The sequence below is a fragment of the Aplysia californica genome, unplaced genomic scaffold (genome assembly GCF_000002075.1).
Source record: "Aplysia californica isolate F4 #8 unplaced genomic scaffold, AplCal3.0 scaffold00073, whole genome shotgun sequence".
Lineage (NCBI taxonomy): Eukaryota > Metazoa > Mollusca > Gastropoda > Aplysiida > Aplysiidae > Aplysia > Aplysia californica.
In genome coordinates, this window is record NW_004797343.1 from 143610 (window position 1) to 160650 (window position 17041).

A 17041-nucleotide genomic window follows, 5' to 3' on the forward strand; every position below is an offset into this window, starting at 1 on the left:
TCTAGATCTAGATCTAGCTAGACTAGAAGATGATTCAGTCCAAACAAGACTATTGGGTCGGTTTGCTCGCCAGATTGAAGGCGCAAAGCATCTATCGTGGCACAAGTCGATCGCGCCCGACTCGTTGTTTCAAAACAAACACGTTGTTTTCAGGCGACGAGTCAGCCGATCATCCCGACCCAACCTGACCCGGTCCGGGTCACGGGGTGGCGGCGAGCACCCCGTAGTGCAAAGGAGCGAATTGTCCCCCTTGGCGTCGTTATTTTAAGTCGTGGAAGGAAATTTCTGTGTTTTTAAATAAATTTTACTATTATTTTCCCACGGGAAATTGGCTAAAATTCACGAATTCACGAAAATGGTAAAAGTTGCGCTGAGGGCAAAAGTTGCGCTCGTAACTTGCGGGTTGCGGGCGCGAATTTCTCTGAGGACATTATTGATGAAAGGTGTGATTGGCAAGATCACAACATTTTTACTAGTTCTGTTAAAAGTATTGAATATATTAGCTGATAGAAATGTACAGTACTGCAATTTATTTATATAACTTCAATAAAAGCATTAAGACTGATCCTCCAAAACTCTACTAGCATTAACAATTCTGGAGAGATATAAATAGCTAAGTCATTTCGTCACACATAATTGGGGTGTGACGAGATGAGCGTGTGACAAAATGACTGGTTACCATATCAGGTTGGTGGGTGTATTTTCTACACTTTTTTACATCATGACTTTCAAAGTCATGCTGCATCCAGGAAAATAACAAAATAAAAGAAATAGTTACCCTATTACCTCAATAGGTCCTGCCTTTCCATTCCTATCTTACAAAGTAGAATATCTTGATTAGTGGTTGAGATTTTAGAAATTTAAGATTTGTGTTTATTTTCAAGATGCCAATGGGTGATATATGTCATGAATAACACCCTTCGTCACAGCTCACCAATGAGACTTTTTGGTGGAAATACTTGTTACAAGAAATTAATTTTAAAGTTAACACTGTTTTTGCACTGAAGGTTCTCAAAACATGCTTATGATTCGAAAAAAAGGAAGCTCGTGCTTTTAAAGCGATATATTGTCCCGGTTGTAAATTTTTAAAAATCTATAGAAGCCACCCACTGGAATTTTTAATTTGTATTTATTAAGGGATTTTCTATAATACTGCTAACAGGTGTCTACAAAAATATTGATCGGTTAATAAAAATTGATACAAGTCATTGTGCAAAAGCTGGAGACTTTATGTTCGATAGTTGAGGAAATATTTGACAAAAATTTGCACCATGAATTTTTGACCGCACCATAGATCTCTATCCCACTATTCTGTTCTATAATAGTAAGGTCTGGTTTTTGAGTTATTGTTTATCTACATCTTTGACATAGCCACTAGAATATGCTACATGTGAATGCAGTATTGATGCTATGTAGACAGTGAGTCACTTTTTTCAAGACATTCTAAGTGCAGTTTGTGGCAGTATCATTTTTATTCCCCTACTGCTGTCGAACTTTTATAGCTTGTTAGAGTGTTTTTCCTATGTGCTTTGTAAAACTTAAACGTTTATATCATTGACAAAGCTACTTGTTTAAAACTTGGTTGTTTTTTAAACCACATATGCAAAGTTTAGGAATAAATTGGTTGTTTTTTTGTTTCATGAACAACGTTCGAGAAAAGTAAATCTGTAATATTATATTGATAGTGAATGTATCTTATGAATTGCTGACATAGTTTTTCATCTGCACAACTAATACAAAATAACTGTATGCCTACAATATTTATTGAAGCTGTATCGAACAAGACTTGTCGAATTTGTCTCCCCCTCCCAAAGAATGTCTCAATGGGTTGTTTTTTTTAGATTATCATTTGGCAGGGAACAATGCTCTAATCCTTCTCAGTAAAAGCAGAATCAAATTTTAACAAAAGTAACAATTATGAGGACAAGATTTATGTGTTTTTGTAGGACATAGCCTTGCCTTGAGTGTCGGAAGTGTGTTTGCTGTTTCCATGAATACTGGCATATGTGGTGTAATGGATACGTTCTTCAAAGTTGCATGCAGAAGATTTGAGTTTGGTTCCCTTTTGTTTTGTTTTTTTATGTTGTTTTATCTTTCTTTTTCCTTGCACTTGCGCCATATTGTTTGGATGCACTTCTCCTTACTCAAGTTTACTGAACTGTTACCTCAATTGGTGTCATGCTGGGTTGTGAACCCCTAAGGGGTGTTTTGCGCTAAAGTTGTTTGGGAAGTTTTATATAAAACTAAAACTAAGTCTTTTACCATTTTTCTTGGTCCTATCAGAGATGGGCAGTAAATCAGGGGTCCTTCATCTTGAATAAGCTCACATTGTTGAAAGATGCATCACTGAGCCCATGTCATAACACACGAAGAAGACTGGTGACTGAGCCTTGGTGTGAGTATCACCTTCTGACACTTCTTTTAATTCTTTCCTGCTTATCCTAGTCTTATGCAGATGCCTCAAGGGAAAGCTTGCCTAATTACTATTATAAAAGATACATCAAAAACATTTTGCTGTATCCACATTTTTCTTATTTAGCAAGATAGGTGTGTAAGAGCCAGCCTCATCATTTAGTTTTGGCCTATAGATCTGTTGCTATGCACACAGGAAGGTGAATGAATGTGTGGCTTTTGTTAGCAAAGACTGCATACAGGGAAAGGATGTTGAAATTCAGGCTTTCTGCGAGAAAAGAGTGAAACTTACAATTTTTGCCTGTCTTGGCAATAAGACCTGATCTATACTTGTTCCCTGTTTATTCCATGAGTCATTGTACATACTCATTAGGAATAATACCCTGGTCTCTTGTGACTGTCTCACTGTGCTGAAACAAGGAATTGGAAAACTTCAATCCAGAAAAGCTTTCAATTAGAAATGGGAAAATGACATTGAATTAGCCTTTATTCATTCTGGATTTTAAAATCAAGTTAGATAAAAGAAAGGGTATAGTGTGTTGGTGAGCTCAGAATCAAAAGGTTGTTATATCCAACAGGAACTATTGAGGTAGACTTATTTCCTCTTGGCCCGTCATGTATCCAGAGTACCCTGTGTTTGTACATAAGAATAAGAAGCTATTATTTATATTTTATATAACATCACTGTTGTTATTCATGTGATACTTTTTTTTTTTTAACTGAAATCTATTGCCATCCCTATGACTGCACATGTCTCTGTCTCCCCTGTGTCACTGACAAGCTGGCTTTATGTGGGTAAAATGTATTGGAACTAGAAACAGAAACATGCCTGATTTTTAAACTTCCTTTTCTTCTGTTTTGCAGTGAAACTGGGGAGGTTGTGTATTCTTTTTTTTCTTTTTTGGGGGGTTGGTGTTTTTTCCTTGTAATTTACAGCTACGCCAACAAACAGCACTCAGTTGGCTCAGTTGATGTAATTCAACTTGAACAGTTTTTTTGTTTAATTTGAATTTGAAGAACTAGCTTTGCAAACCCAGAGTGAAAATGAGCTCCTAAAATTTTAGATTATTAGAGTAGCTATCTGTAGTGCTCACCCTCATTCTCTGTTTAAGCAGACAGTTGAAAGATCTCCACTCCTAGAGTGTACTTCTTTTCTTTCTCGCTGTTGTTTCTTTCCATTTGTCTGTGACTCTTTCCCAACACTATATGCCTGTATGGATGTGCATCTCTTTACTATAAAAAAAAAATTATGTTTTACCAGAAACATCTAGAAGAACCTAGACATAAAGTGCCATGAAGTGTTTTTGCATAAAGATCATCTTTTTGTGAAAGTCAGACTAACAGAGTATTATGTTGGACATTCAAGTTTGTGAATTTGAGTTAGAAGGTTGTGGGGACAGTGTGTATTGATTTTAAATGAAATTGTTCTCCCATTTTTGCAAATTTAATTCTTTTAAATTCTAACTACATGAATTGACTAACGCAATGTTATGTTATGTTATGTGTCTTGTATACAAGGGCGGGGTGAGGATGCCACATGTAGGTCCTACTTCCTCCTTTGTTTTTGTTTGTGCCTTGCATCGTTCATAATTAAGTAACACCATTATCCTGTGCATGTGTCCCTCTGTAAGTAAGTGAAAAGATTCAACTTCCTGAAGTAGTTGGTAATAAAAGAAATAAGTGTTGGCTTATCCAATCTGGAAAAAAAATGTGTGGCCTTTATAAAGTGTCAACAAGAATAAGATTAGATACATGACTTGTTGCTTTTATTAATAACATCCTAACCACTCCTGAGTCAAAGCAGAACAATGTGAAATGAAATAATAAAACCGCCATTTTGAGGGATATAGCATGAGGTTTATTGTGTGGGTCGGCTAAACTGTTTCAGACACGTTATATCTGGGTTCTTTCTTTGGTGTGTGTGTGTGGGGGGGTAACTAACAGTCATTCTGCTCATCAGAGGGTGGTACAACTATTGTAATGGAAGAATAGCTCTGAAAAAAAAACATCCATTCTCAAACCTACTGCCGATTAGGGCACAAAAGACACCTAAACACCTACATTTTTTTTAAGTTTATCAAAATTACATTAGAAGTAGAGCCAACATTTTTATGATGTTTGTTTTTTGCATTTATCCGTTAAACCTTCTTTCCTTCCTCCTCCTTTTATGGTTACCACTCTTCATTCAGAAAGAAATATTTTTTTTACATGTAGTAAGGTGTAAGTAAAAATGCTTACAAAATAAGTAAAAGAAATATGCTCAGTTGAGAAACTTGACAATGGAATCAAAATCTTTCCTGCAGCCTATTTTAGGTATTCATCAAACATTGCACGTGACATGATCATGTGCCTTTACTGTGCCATCATGAGGACAAATGTGCAAGTTGTGAAGGTGGGTTTATGAAACTCATTTTTACATGTGGATCTTCCAAAAAATAAATTTGGCTATAGTGATTTGCTGAAAAACAATTAATTTTACGAGATTTGGATCTCAAATGTGTTATATAAATGATTTTCAAATTTCTGTTTGAGTTTTCTTTCTTGTTGGTATTTTGACATTAAGGGATATTGGCATGTTTTGTTTTGGTTTATAATGTGTACCGTGTATCTGGATTAGTGCAAGACAGTGAAAGACAGTCTTTCATATATTTATTTCTTTGTTTAACTTTCAGGATTGTGTTACATTCCATATTAATTATCCCTAAATCTTACCCCAATGTATTACAGTTTTTAACAAAATGAATCTCTGTATGATGTATGGTCAAAGCTATTAATTATTAAAACTGAATTTTTACTCCTAGAATGAGTTTTGTGTCTCTATTTGTATTTATTTTCCATCCTTGCTTTAGTTTTGGTGCCAGGTATTTATATAGTCAGTACTGTATGAAATGTACCAGTGTCTGCAGTATGGTGATTAAGCTCCTTGCCTTGCAGGCTAGAGTAACGAGTTTGATTTTTGTAAGAAAGAAGATATTTTCATGACAATCTGTGTCCTTCTGTTTGGAACTACCCCAGACAGCCCATCTTGAGCCTGACTTGCCGGGTTTAAGCAGCCCGCCTCCTCCTCCTGAATGATATGACCTGGTTTGATGATGGAGATTTAAATCAATAAATGATCAATCTGGTCTGTGTAGATATATTTGGTAATGGAATTAAATAAAATAGCTACGAGTCAGAATTATCCTATCTGTCTCCACTAGTGATAGCGGTTGAAGGGTTCCACTGATGTTTTTTTTACTTTACTACCTCTGCTGATTTTAAGTCTCCCCCCCCCCCCACACACACACACACACAGAAGAGGTTTATGCTTCTCTTTACTGAAACAGTTAATGATCGCCTCTCTGGTGATGTTTGCCCACCCCACTGTAACTTGTTCACTTTCGTCTGTCCGTGTTTTAAAAGATTCTTACTCATTTATTAATTTTCTTATGCCCACGAAACTTTGCGTGGCATTTCTGCAGGCCAGCGACCAAACAAAACTATTTTTTTCAACAAATCTTAATCCAGTAATAAAAAAGTTATTCTCTTTGGGCTTTGGGCCCTATATTAAAAAACCGCTCTTTTGACACATAAGCCTACACAGGATCACTAAAATAAATTACGTAAAAGTCGGACTTACTTTACTTTCTTGGTTGGAGAATGGGCATCATTGCAGACGGCACAATGCCATAGCTGCTCACCCTTCCTCTTCAGGATCAATGAAATGGTCTGCTTGCTGATCGTGCTAGTTATTAGCTGGTTGGATATTCTTCTGGATTTTATACGCAGGTTGCCGTCTAGCCTCGACTCTCTAGATACACCAGCTTCCCCAAGTCTTTCCATTGTCTGTGATGTGATGCCTTCATCTTCTCTGCGGTCATTGAACCTTGCTGCCATGACTGTTGGTGGATCTAATTGCATGGTGCCGCCAACTTCAGCCTGGCCGGCTAGCTTATCAGCACGTTCATTGCCTCGAACTCCTGCATAACTAGGGTTAAAGATCCATACAATCCTTGTGAGTCTGCTGCTTCGTTTTGCCTCTCACCAGTCTGCATACATCATGTGTTTCTTCACTTTTTCGGGGGTACAACTTGAGTCAGTGACGAGGATGGCAGACTGATACTCCTTCGTTTTAATACAGTTAAGGGCCTCTGTGATGGCTTTTATCTCCATGCACATGCTGGACGTGGTTATACAAGTGGCGTCTGACAGCTCACTCTGTATAACCACGTTTACACGGACGCTGAAAGCCCATCCAGATTTGACGCCAGGCTATACTGATCCATCTGTGAAGATGACTACGTCGCTCCCTGTTCACTGTTCTCTATCAGCGTCTCTACCCCAGCATTGGGTGCTCCCTCTGGCCACTCACGACATTCTCTGCCTAAGGTTGCTATCACTCGAGTATACTGCCCAAGTGAGTCAGTGACGCTGACCCATGCGCTGCCCTTTCGGGTGTCTTGCACATTATTCAGCATTTCACCAAAAATCGTTGCTGCTTTAAATCCCTTCAGCCCCTCTAAGCAGATGTGTGCGTACAGTTCTTCCCACTTTGTCATGCAGAGAATGCTGATCATCGGCGCTGACTCTCAATTACGCTTTCACCTGAGCAATCTTGTGACGTTCTGCAATGGCTGGGATGTCCAGGAGATAACGCATTGCCTTGCAGGATGTGTCTCGTGTGCACTCGAGAACAGTCTGCATACCTTTGCTCTGAATTCTTTCAAGGCGTTTTAACCTCGACGTTGACAAAGTGAGGAGACCGAGGTCATGGTCTATCACAGACAGCACAAGAGGCTGGTATAGTATGGCTAAAATTCTCTGTGGCATTCTGTTACACGTCATGGTATTCAGTGCAGTCTTGCTCTTATCTTGAAGTCGATTAAACATTGATGTCCATGTTCTACCATTCAAACATAGAAAGTGTGATAATTTTTTTTATAACAGCATGGGCCGGGAACACAAGACAACAAGATAAAAAAATATTAAATCGACTAATACGGAAAGCATGTAAAATTTCTACTTCTACATTCCCCTACTTGGATCAATTGTACATAACAACTTGCCCTAAAAAAAAAAAATTCTATCTTTCTAGATAAACATCCCTTGTTCCCTCAAATAAAAACATCAGCCATAAGTAAAAGACCAAGGCTTCTGATCTGTTACAAAGAAAAATATAGACGTCATTTTTACCATCATCTATCAAAATGCTTCCACCTTAAACATCTTGTATAAGTATACTTACGACCTTGGAGCATGCATCAAAATAACATTGAGTGTGTATCTAGCTTACTATTATTATTGTTTATATTGCTGCTCATTTATATTATGCATGTGATTGTAAGCCTACGTGTGTGTGCATGTGTGTGCGTGTGTGTGTGTGTGTGTGTGTGTGTGTGTGTGTGTGTGTGTGTGTGTGTGTGTGTGTGTACACGTGGTGAAACACCAAACCAATATGCCAGGATTTGGACAATAAAGATGTATCTTATCTTATCTTATTATGTGATCTTTACCTGAGAGTGATCTGTCAAAGGTGATAGCTAGATACATGTACCTCGGTGAGTGCTCACGCTTCAGGACCCTGTCGTTGATGGTGACCGTGGGCATCTCTGCTTTTACTGCGTGATTATTCAGCGGGCACCACAGCAAACAGGCCTTGTCGGGGTGTAGTTTGCCGTTGTGGTCTATACACCATTGCCCAATTCGATCCAGTTCCTGTTACACCACGTTAGCTGTTTTTTGCCGGTCCTTACTATGTACGCAAGGACATCATCTGCAAAGCTCAGCGCATGCCCTTGGTCTTCTAGTTGTCCAGAAATGGTTCCAATTGTGTATAATATGTTGAATGAGAGTGGTGAGCCCTGCGGCAACCTCAGTGTGATGCTTCTGGTGTCTGATGTCCAGTTTCCCAGCCGCATTGCAACTCTCCTCTTCCGCAATGCATCACCTATCCATATCATGAGCTGGGGGTTAATCTCCAGGTTGATCATTGTTCTCAAAAGAACATCACACTCAACCCTATTGTACGTATCCTCGAGGTCAAGCGCTGCTATCAGGGTCTCCTCGCCTCTTTCAAAACCCCCATGACATAAACTTCTGATGCTAGACCAGCGGTATCCATCCACGTTTCCTTTCCCCATCTGTAGCTACCCAGAGTTGCTGGAAGTGCCTCTTCCTTTTCTGGCTCCTTTGCAATCGAGTACCCCACCTCCTTAACTAAGAGCTTGCTCACGCAATGTTGCATCGTGATAACTCGATAAGCAGCTATATCTTACTCTGGTCCTTGTCATGCTTGGGGAGTGATACTAAGTGGATGTCCAACCAGTCTTCCGGTATCTCTCTGTTCCAAAGACTCATGTTTAGAATTTCTGTAAGGTCCCTGATGCTATCCTCGTCAAGGTTTTTCGTGTGAGAGAACCGTACACCATCTGGGCCTGGGGCGGTTTGGGAGAAAGCTTGATTGTTCTCTCACAAAGTCATCGTGACTGAAGGTGTAGTTCAGAAGTTCATTGGCGTACCGCTGGAGCCTTTTTCGTTCCTCTTCGTTGCCTCATAGTCTGTCTGCTTATCTCGGGCAAACAGCGCCTCATCTTTCTCCTTGTCTGACGGCGCCCACACATCGTCCTCCTTTGGCCTGCTTCACTTTTCATCTTGGATCTGTACAGCTGCCAGAATCTGTAGAGTGTCTTGTCCTTTGTCACCTCTTAACACAAATTTTCATAAATGGCGTCCTTAGTCTCTTTTGCCACGACATTGAACAGCCCTGAAGCTTCTTTCTCTGCTCTTTTCAGGTCTAGGTTCTCACGGTTGCGTTGATGTGCTAGCAACGCCTCCCTTTTTTGCTCTCCTCAGTTTGTCCAGCTCATCCTTCCCCCACGGCGGCGAGGCGATTTCAACCTGCTTCATCCTCCTGACTGGGATTGCCTTCTTCCTTAGACTGCTGATAGGGTCTTTTCCCGTGACCTCATACCCAAATGCCTTTGTCTTCTTGGCGGTTTTGGCGGGTTTCATAGGCCTGACAAGCACTGTGCGTGGCAAGTGGTCGCTTCCATGATACCCAAGGACCCGCCATGTACAATCTGTGACAGTTTGTAGAGAGACTAAGGCCAGGCCAATACCCCCACCAGTTGTCACCCGCTCGTTAAGCCAATCTTGTAATGCTTCCATCGTTGAAGCATGTTAGGTTTGCAGAAGTCTAGGGCGTCCCCGAGAACAACTCCTTTATGGTTTGTGGTTTTATCGCCCCAGCCACACCCTCATGCATTGAAATCGCCGCAGAAAAATTGCTTATTTTGAGACAGCGACACCATCATGCTTTTAAACTTCACCCCCCAGCTGTCTAGACGTCTTCACGTGAGTCTCGAAAATTACTCACCCCGTCTCTTGAATCATGTTTCTTTGGCGAACGTTGAAGAGTGGTGTTGAGGAAAATAATACGTCAATTTTAAAAATGTTTTAGGTGTATACTGTTAATCCCCTATTTTTTTCCCTAGCTTTAGACTTTCGTCAAAGAAAACGTGTCGGAACCTTAGTTTGCAGTGACCTTTATGAATGGGCTTTTAAATTCTGTTGATCATTCAAATTTTAGACCCATTTGCAAATATCTGAGAAGATTAATTAAACAGGACAATATTTCGTTCTACCTTATTTTAACCGCAGTCAGACGAAAGTGAACATGATATAGGCAGGCCTACACCAAAATGGACAACTTGTCGACCTCATTACTCAAAATCAAAGTGGCGAATTGCTCTGATTCTCTGAATTCCAAAAGACCTTTTAAAAAATCACGATTTTCGTGTATTTGCGACAAATATTAAGAGGTGTTTTCTGTATAGTCATTTGTATTTAATTAAAGTCTGAGCGGGGCTCTTAGATTTGAAGACCAAGAACGGTAGTTGAGTGTAAGTTTTTGCTTCTTTCGAACGGACTGCGTGTGCCGCAAGACTGGGTTGTCAGTCCAAGTGGGTGACAGTACGTTTATTATGTAATTGTGATATATACATACAATGAGTCAAATGTCTTTCATATCTTCCCAGTCTTTGAGCATGCACGCTTTTCTATTTGTTGTCGCTTTTTTCATTAATCGCCATTTACAAACAAACAAACACAAAAAACAACAACAAAAAATAAAAACGTTGCCCTAAAACTACTGTTCAATTTCTCTAACGAAGCTGTTCGAGGCAGTTTCTTTTATTCTATAAAATCAATCCCCCAAAAGACGAGACATGTTTAAAGGACTACCCAGGTCTACGGCTCTGCCCATGCGCTCTAGTGTGAACTCCTGGATTTTGGTTTGACCAAGAAGGTTAAAGTAGCCTAAGCAGCCCAGAAGAAGTGGCAGGGAAGGGGGTGGGGGTGGGGGTGGGGGTGTAAGGCAACGAAAGCCAACGACAGAACATGACTAGGCCTAGATTCTATATAAAGAGCAGGCAAGGTGAAATTTTAAGTGAAAGGAGAACATTTTTTTTAATTAAAGAAGGAAATTTTCCGTCTCTGTCAGGTTTCGCACCCAGGACCTTTTGTAAAAGGGGTGAACTGAACAAGGCCTATCTCTAGACCCCCCCCCTCCCCCAGGGTTTTTAAAGTCAATAATTTTTGTTTTTGTTATTTAAAAATTGTTGTCCGCCCTTCACCAATTACACCGTTGTGAATGCTGGATGAAATTATTAGTGGCAACCATGACTGCTGATGTCTAATCCATCGCCATCACCTGAAGACAAAAGTGGCATCACGATATGTCGAATACAATATTCTACAGATACTACTACTAATATAATAATAATAATAATAATAATAATAATAATAATAATAATATAAACATAAAAAGTAAAGTTTGCCGACGACCACAGAATTCTACAAGTGTAGAATTCTGTGCCGACGACCAACACGCATGACGAGTCTGAAGTTCTTCTATGACAAAAGTTTACTACTTTCCTTCCGCGCATGAGATGAGAGAGAGAGAGAGAGATTACATTTAAAAGAAGTACACAGCCTTCTTAGCCTAGACCTGAAGCAATCTGATATGGTGCGTCAAATCTAAACACTAGATCTAGAATCTAGATTAGAGAAGGACACATGTGTGTCCATCCGTGCGCTCAGAGAACAAGTGTTTCTACTTGACATCTAGATGTAAACACCCACTTGCTTGACGGATACACAGCATTGTCTCATAGCACACGGTAATTTTTGTAAATTGTAGTATTGTAGTGTGTAGCCTAACCGGGCCTCTTTGTCGTCTTTGATTACTTTGAACATTTTAGCAGACACCACCATTAGATTTAGATCTAAATCTAGATCTAGAATCTAGATCTAGATCTGTAACTGTAGTGACTGTAGTTTATAAAATATAAAAGTTATTAAAAGCATATTAGGGAGTGTATACAGACCCGGTAACCGGGAACTAAGTCACGGAGTATACAGACCCGGTAGGGGAACTCTTTTGTGAATTCGGAAAGTTTCAGCGCCCTCTTGGCTCAGGTTAGACCTAGACCTAGATCTAGGTTCTTCTAGATCTAGATCTATGGCCTAGGTCTAGATAGACAGACATAAATCATTGATCTAGTTTCGAGGTTAGCCTAGATATAGATCTAGATTAGAATTAGATCTAGAATCTAGATCTCTAGATCTAGATATAGATCTAGATTCTAGATCTCTAGACCTAAATGAAGATTGCGGATGTCTTTTCGATGAACGATCGTTAATCCTCCGTTTTTTGGACTTGGAGGAATCACAGGTAAATTTTTACTTTCACTCCCGCACACAGATGCACTGTTTCAGGGGTCAAACTGCTGTACTGTTTGCTGCAGATCACACATAAAGCCACTAAAACTGTCGCAAATCAATTATTTTCAAGACAATTTCAAATCTAGATCTAACTGTAAAATATCAAATTATGGGTGTAAAAACGTTAATAATATTATATTGATCTAGATCTAGATATATATTCTAGATCTATAATCTAGATATCTTTCTAGGTCTAGTCTAGATCTATAATCTAGATTTAGATTATGATCTATATCTAGATTAAAAAACGGGAGTGTATACAGATCCGATAACCGGGAACAAAGTCACAAAGTATACAGACCCGGTAGGGGAACTCTTTTGTGATTTTGGAAAGTTTCAGCGCCCTCTTGGCCCAGGGTAGACCTAGATCTAGGTTCTTCTAGTAGATCTATGGCTTCTATTAGGCTAGGTCTAGATCTAGATCTAGACAGACAGAAATCCTTGATCTAGTTTCGAGGCTAGCCTAGATCTACATCTAGATCTAGATCTAGATCTAGATTTCTAGATCTAAATGAAGATTGCGGATGTCTTTTCGATAAACGATCGTTTTTCCTCCGTTTTGGAGTTGGAGGAATCACAATTTGAAGAAATGAACAATGTCATTATAATTTCTCTCGAGCAGTCATCCTCTCTATTTCTCTCTCTCTTGCTCTGTCGCTCGCATTCTTTTTTTTCTCTTTTTCTTTGTTTGTCTCTGTCTTTCTTTCTCCCCACTTATTTCCCACTAGACGTCTGTATATTTTTCTCTCGTTCCCTCCTGCCAACTGGGGCATGTCATACACATTTTGCTAGCACTTCCCCCTGCTCTCTCTCTCTCTCACACACACGCATACACACTACCGGGTCTGGCGCTGAAACTTTCCGAAATCACAAAAGAGTTCCCTTACCGGGTCTGTATACTTGGTGACTTTGTTCCTGTTTACCGGGTCTGTATACACTTCATTTAAAAACTTTGATTTTATATTTGATAATCTTTAGGGCAGGGCACCAGGGCTCCCTTTTTCAGGCCAACTTGACTTTTAAACTCTTTTCCTAACATGCGATTATGACTATGACGCTTAATCTACACCACGCTCTCGGAAGTTCTAATGGCCGAATAGACAGCGCAACTGCGTTAGAAGTCATGCAATGATTTTAGGAGCGGTTCGATTCCGGTCCTGGGCTATTTTTTTTTTTTTCTCTTTTCCTCCTCCCGACTGACCAACAGTCCCATAAATTATAATTTGTAGAGCTGCTTTGAAGTTTGTTTGTTTTTTAATGTATTAGTGATGAAGACTGCAGGAGAAGGGGGGGGGGGGTAGATCTAGATATAATCTTCCAGCGTCTTTACGGCAATTCCATCTTTGGTGCCATGCGGTTGGCTATACTTAAATGTAGTCACGTGATCGGAGGGGAATCCAAGATGGGCACTGTACCTAAAAATAGTTTGCGTCTTTCTACGTTTAATCGCATGTCTTTTCCTACCAGTCCAGGCCAAAATCCACCACTGGCCCAGGGCTTTTCTCTGACCTATTTTTACGCCCCTACCCCACCAGAGGAAAATGTCAAAACATCCAACTAAACACACTCAAACCATAGCATATGGCCCATCAAACTGAAGTTAAAAAATAATCTATCAGATGGTGATACAATATTGAAGATTTAGATCTATTACTTTGGGGTTTGTAAAAGTGATTATTATGCAATTATATCGAAGGCGTCGTATGAAATCAACAATTTTCCAGCTTTGAAAGGTCTTCTAAAAATGTACAACAGCAGCATTTTTCAAACTTCCCATGTAGGTTGCCTCAAGTAATGCAAAGAAATGCTGAAAGTTATGTATGTGTACCTAATATAGAAGTGAAAATATGAGACATATACTGAAGTCAGGGTAGCGCTTTTTTCCCCTCATTATTTACGTTTTGAAGGGGACAAAAAAAGCACTGAAATGACTAAAAATCGTCTCTCAGTGCTATATTTTCTTTTGTATCTGCTAACAGGAAGTCTATTCTATCATTTCGAAAACATGGACCGGCCAAGAATTTCGTGTCTTTTCATTACTGGATTGGAATAGATAGCAAGCCACTCGAGCCGTATTTTGCAGCTCTCGGTCCATCGAGTGAGGTCAGGTCCGCGAGCCGCAAAATGCGGCTCATTGTAGGGAAAGTGTTAAATTAAGTGTCTTAAGAGATTCCTTCACCCTTTGGTCCAAACTTGGTTTACTGTCTTATTTAAGGCCACCTCTATTCTCACCGCGGGTGAGAATAGCGCAGGCGGGCCTTTTGGCTATTCTCACCCGATGTGCCTTCAACATGATAGGCCAATCAGTGTAGCGTTCACCGTGAACAAACGTTCCTGCGCTCTTGTGTTGAAAGCGTGCAATTTTGGGTGCTTTTTCGGTAGTTCCCACCCCCTTATTTGAGGCTAGATCTACATCTAGATCTATACATATTTGATGCGCGGCGAGCTAAGATAACAAACCTAACAACTGCAAAACATCAACTTATGGTAAACTTCATTAAATTTTTTGTCAGCAGAAACTTGGAGCACTATTTTTCTAAATGTCTTTCTTAGAAATAGTAGTTGACTCACCAACAGTTGTGTTGAATCTTTGCTCACACGTGTTATTTCAACTATAATGAAAAAGTATTGATTTGGCATTCCGACTTAAGACATTCTCAAGATCTACTTTTGCCAAAACATGCTTTGTCTGAGTTTTGGTTAGTCGGGCCCGTCATCAAGACCCTTCAATAAAACTGTTTCAATCGCGCGTTCATGCCACGTGACATGACTTCGGCGTGTGGGGGCGATCATCCGTTGACGGGGTCATTTTAAGTTCATGCGCAGAGGTTGAAGCGTCTTTCTCGACTTATCCGGGGGGAAGGGGAGACATGTAAAACACTTGGACTAGGAGAGCTTGACGTTATACTTCAGGATTAAAAAAGAAATAACGATAAAACACACACAGGCACACGCAAACACACACACATGCTTGCGCACACACATACATACACCACACATGCGTGTCCGCGCAGAGGGAATACATGGATGTAATAATGGACACCCTTGGAAATTTTAAAAGTCAGCTTGGCAGTAACCTAAGTGATTTGTCGTTGATCTCGATTTTTTTCACCAAGTCCAAAATTTTTTCCCCCCCACTGAGATCCTGACTGTTAGATTTCATAGAGTGGCAGGTCTATTTTTCTTGGTGTATTACAGTCAGAATTGACCCCTTTTGGTCTGTCAACTTTATTTTATTTTTGATATATAATGCCCAACTGCTCAACCACCACCACCCTCCCCCCTCCCTCCCAATGGACACAACTCTAATTCGAGTCAATATTACTCATTTATTTCTTAAGTTAAATAAAAATCGTTAGCATTCAATCATAGTCATTGTCACTCTGTGTAAGTCTGTGTGAATGTGCATGTGAGTTAAATGTCTACAAGCGCCGGTCTCTTTTTGTCAGCTGCTAGCTAGATCTGGAAGACATATGAGAGATTGATTGCTGATATTGTAATTATTTTTACGGAGAAACTATTTCTCCGAATGCTCGAGAAAATAAACTTGACCTCTATTTCTCCGAACGGTTTCCGTTCTCAAGATTTTTTTGTTATTTGAGAGATTTCGGCGTCATCTTTAATTTTGCCATTCTGCGAGGGAACAAGACTGCTCGACTTTGGCAGTAACCTATTTTGCATTTAGTCACCCCTAAAGTAAAAACTACAATCCTCCATGTAAACAAAAAGAAAATCCCTCCACCCCACACACACACACACACACACACTCACACTCACACACACACACACTCCATTCGCAAATAATCAACAAATCTCGAGAACGTGAACTGACTGTTTGGAGAAATAGAGTTCAAGTTTATTTTCTCGAGCGTTCTGAGAAATAGAGTCGGCCCTAAATAAGTTTCAGTTTCAAGTAAGTCCTGTCTAATGCTGGACTTCTGTAAGGAGCGACCACTACGAGACAGAGTAGAATTGAGGGGAGGGTTAGGGCTTGGGTTAGGGTTAGGTCTCTGACTTCTGTGCGCTGCGAAAATTTGGTCCTCGTTTGCGGGTGAATTTTTTTATCAGGTCGGAACGTAAGTGAGTAACTTTCTCAACCTCGATCTGCTCTATTTCTTGACCAATGTGAATGAAGCTTGGCAACCAATCAGAAAATAGGGCAAACTAAGGACATGTGGAAGTTGTAAGTTCGTACACACTTAAATTAACCTATACTTTTGGTGTTGGGAACACTTTGGTATCGGGTGTACCGAATACTATAAAGGAGCTTGATATTCAACGCGGAGAAGGTTGTAGATTTCTATCTTTCCTCTATAGTGTCCTCAAATTTGAACGTTCTGTGTCAAATAGTTGTTAAGACCCGTTCATAAATGCACAACTACCCCATATCCAAAACGGCTCTGCACTGAGTCCGGCCATTTTCCCCTCTCTCCCTCGGCAAATGTATGTGACCTACAAATCCCGGCATGATTATTCCAAGCCCGTTCATTAGTCACTTGAAATAGGGCAATGGCGGGCGCGTGCATCAGGTTGTTTTTCTCTCTGTTCCCCTATATTGCAATAGGGGCATTCCGAGAAGAGTTTATTTCGCTTCGGGGTGTTCGCGTCTAAACGGGAAAAAAGAATTTTTAATTATACGGCATGCTAGAATGAATTAACTTAAATTTTAAGGTTGGCATGGTCTAAAGTCATCAAAGAAAGCTTTGCCATTATTTAGTCATGCTGCCAACATATTCTTTAAGATCCTGATTTGTGATACGATGCTTTTTTAAAATACTGTGGCTTAAAGTGCTTGCCGTGATACATGTACTAGTTGAGGATAAAGGAATAAGAAAAAAAATTTTTTAAATGAACAACCTTGGCGTGA

At 39.9% G+C, this 17041-nt stretch overlaps 1 protein-coding gene across 3 annotated transcripts in view; it reads left to right on the forward strand.

Annotated features, from left to right (window-relative positions):
- Positions 1-11307: 11307 nt before the first annotated feature.
- LOC101856165 (transmembrane protein 201) overlaps positions 11308-17041 on the forward strand; it is a 47869-nt gene continuing 42135 nt past the window's right edge. Inside the window, exon 1 of one of the 3 annotated variants that reach the window (XM_005093953.3) lies at positions 11308-11570. The gene's annotated coding sequence lies outside the window, so the exon portion shown is untranslated. Of the gene's footprint in view, positions 11571-12020; positions 12125-17041 lie in introns of those variants that run through there. The other 2 variants (XM_005093955.3, XM_005093954.3) reach the window with 2 other exon arrangements.